Consider the following 2935-nt stretch of genomic DNA (forward strand, 5'->3'; position numbering starts at 1 on the left):
AAGAGAGGGGGACAAAAGTTGTTTTCCCAATTCAAAACAGAACAAAATCACACTGAAGTAATTAAAGATTGAAAATTTGCACCATACAACTTAAAGCAAAATTAATGCCCTTCTATATTAACAGAATAGAATGTTGTACGCTTATCTGTGTGTGTATATAAGTACCCAAATGTATATATGCATATATAATGTATAGCTTATTATTTACCATTTAAAACACGTCTATCCCTCAGCTGCCTGGTTCCCTCTGTTGTCTACCTGCCTTTCCTCTCATCCCACACTGTCCTGTCCCTCGCAGGGCTGTACAGCAATAGAACTGTCAGGAAATCCCGGAACTGGAAATCTGAAAAGAACAAAACAGTTTGTGATGGTCGCACAAACAGTGCCTCACTATTCTACCTATCTCATCTGGCAGGGAAAACTTATGGGGATCGTTCCTGCAGTGGAAGGAGTCCAGTTTTTATTTGCTTCAGCTCAGAGGTTACATTATATTTTTTCTCAAGACAAAACAGACCGTGGCTCTGTCAGCTTTACTGTGTAACATTTCAGTGTACAACAATATGGGGGAGAAATTCTGTTTTTAAATCTGAAGGAGGAAAACAACTCCCAGCGTTCGCATTTGCTTCTTGTCCTTTCTGAATAAATGTAATAGCAAAACCTGTCTGTCAGCACAATAGTCTTCCAGATAACTGGGCTCTCCCGGAAGGCAGAAAAATGCTTCTATCCTCAGGCTCCACTAAGTCCCTCACAGTGTAAAATACATTACATTGCACAGCGAAAGTGGTAATCCAACAGGAAGGCCTTTACCCTGCTTTGTGATTTGCTGTGCTTTTAGAGGATAATCATTAATGGGTTTTCATAGCAACGGATCTCCCAAACTGCCCCAGTCCTTCTCCAAACAGTACTATCAGGCCTTCCATAGCAGTACACATTCCTTGGTTTGATGTTAGAGCCAGTATCCTTATAGCACAGGTGTCTAAGAACGCGCTGGACTTTGAATGGCACTAAAGACAGGAGCAGACCCAAGAACAGGGGGAACAGACATGGTCGAGGAGCAACATTTTCCAGCTACTTTTCAGGTATTGCCAACCAGCTGCATCTTGTGCCACCACTGAACCACCTTCACCGCAGGCTGCAGCTCTTGGGAGAGCTGGATAGCAATGTAGTCAAGGGAGAAAATAAAAGCAGGAAGACTTCTCTCTGCTAAGGGCCCAGCAGAAAGCTTTGCAATGCCAGAGGCTTTGCATCTCCCCAAGGAGCTTAGGCAAGCATTCTCCCTGAATGAAATGTCTCCTGCCTGAGCAAACTTGAGTGCAAACCAGAGCCTGAGTCCTCCTCCTTTGCTCCCTCACACCGAAGGAGGAGCTGCTGGGAGCTGCTGCTGCACAGACAAGTTCTGAGCACGTTAGTTGTTCTTCCTGTGAACTGCAGCCTGTATGGCCCATAGTGAGCTAAACCTCTGCACTGTGCTGCACCACAACGTGCCTGCATGTCCTTCAGACCAAAGGCCTTTGCCCTGCTGTGGGAGGAAGCTAAACACTGTGGGCTGTACTGACAGGTGAGTGTTTCTGACTGAAGTGAAATGTTAACAAGTTAAATATAAAGCAAGTCATACAGTCATGTACAGTGATTTATTATAGAGTAATACTAAAGCAGCCTGTGGTGATGTAGATAGTGCCTCTGAAGCACATACTTTACCACATCCTTACAACCTCACCCCTGCTTGTATTTTCAAGCTCCTGATACAGTCACAGTAAGGAGATATCAGGGGTGCTTTGCAGACAGTAAGGATTTACTTCATGACAAGTATGTCATTATTTTTCTGTGGCTTCAACTTCTCACAGATCCAAAGTTGGAGTCATTTGTTTGTTTCACTATTGTCATATTCACAGTGTCAAATGCTTGCATCTCTAACGCAAGCTGTAGGACATATTTGTGTGTGTGTATCTTCAGTTGAAGGCGAGATACAAATACAGCATGGCAAATGTTGATAGATAACAACAGTACAGGTATAAAACTTAGACCATATGCAGAATCAGCACAGTTTCAGTCCCTGGGCTGATGGGGAAACCCCTCTATCTCAAAGCAATCCACACACATGGGTTTTGAACAAGCAGCATGTTCATTAGAGACCTGTGATAACCACATCTCAGTCTGCTCTGGTTGCAGTCAATACCAAGATCAACTTCTGCTTGTGTCTCTATGAGTTTTGGTGCACTGGTTGTTCCTTCTGTGCTGCCGAACCAGTGAGGCTGCCTGGCAGTTGCTACCATGGAAGATGTATTTATTTCAATGATTGTGCTGTAATGTACAAAGAGGTGCTGGTTGTGAGAGCTCTTTCAGCTATGGCTTCTTAAGAACTACAACCAGAAAGCTGTTAGTTTCAAACCCTTTGCAGTAAGCGTTTCATTTACTACCATTTACTGTTTGCGACGTCACTTACAGCCGGATGAGCGCTTAGAGTTGCCCTCACACTACTCACAGCAGCGGTTTCTGACAGCGGATCGCCCCACAGCGGCTCTGCAATCTGCCGCCTCAGGCGCCTCCTGCAGCTCACTCAGGGGCTTTGTCTGCGCTTGGAGGCGGCCCACGAGGCAGCCGGGACAAGCGTGTGACGGATCGCTGACACACGCCAGCTGAGAAGGGACAAAGGGAACGATCCCGTCTCCTCCGTACACCGCAGGACAGGCGCTGCCCAGACCCGCGGCAGCCCACCCTCCCGCAAGATGGTGTCCCGCCGACCCGGCCCGGCTCGGCCAAGATGGCGCCCGTCATCTCCCGCCTCACAGCCCCGCACACCCGGCAGCTCAGCCCCGCGCCTGCGCGCTGCGCTCCGCCCGCCCCGTGCGGGAGGCGCGGTGACGTCAGCAGCACGCGCCGCCGCTCGGCACCGCCCGCAGGAGCGCGCGCGCATGCGCAGTGTGGGCCGGCGGAG

Source organism: Coturnix japonica, chromosome 6 (assembly GCF_001577835.2).
Source record: "Coturnix japonica isolate 7356 chromosome 6, Coturnix japonica 2.1, whole genome shotgun sequence".
Lineage (NCBI taxonomy): Eukaryota > Metazoa > Chordata > Aves > Galliformes > Phasianidae > Coturnix > Coturnix japonica.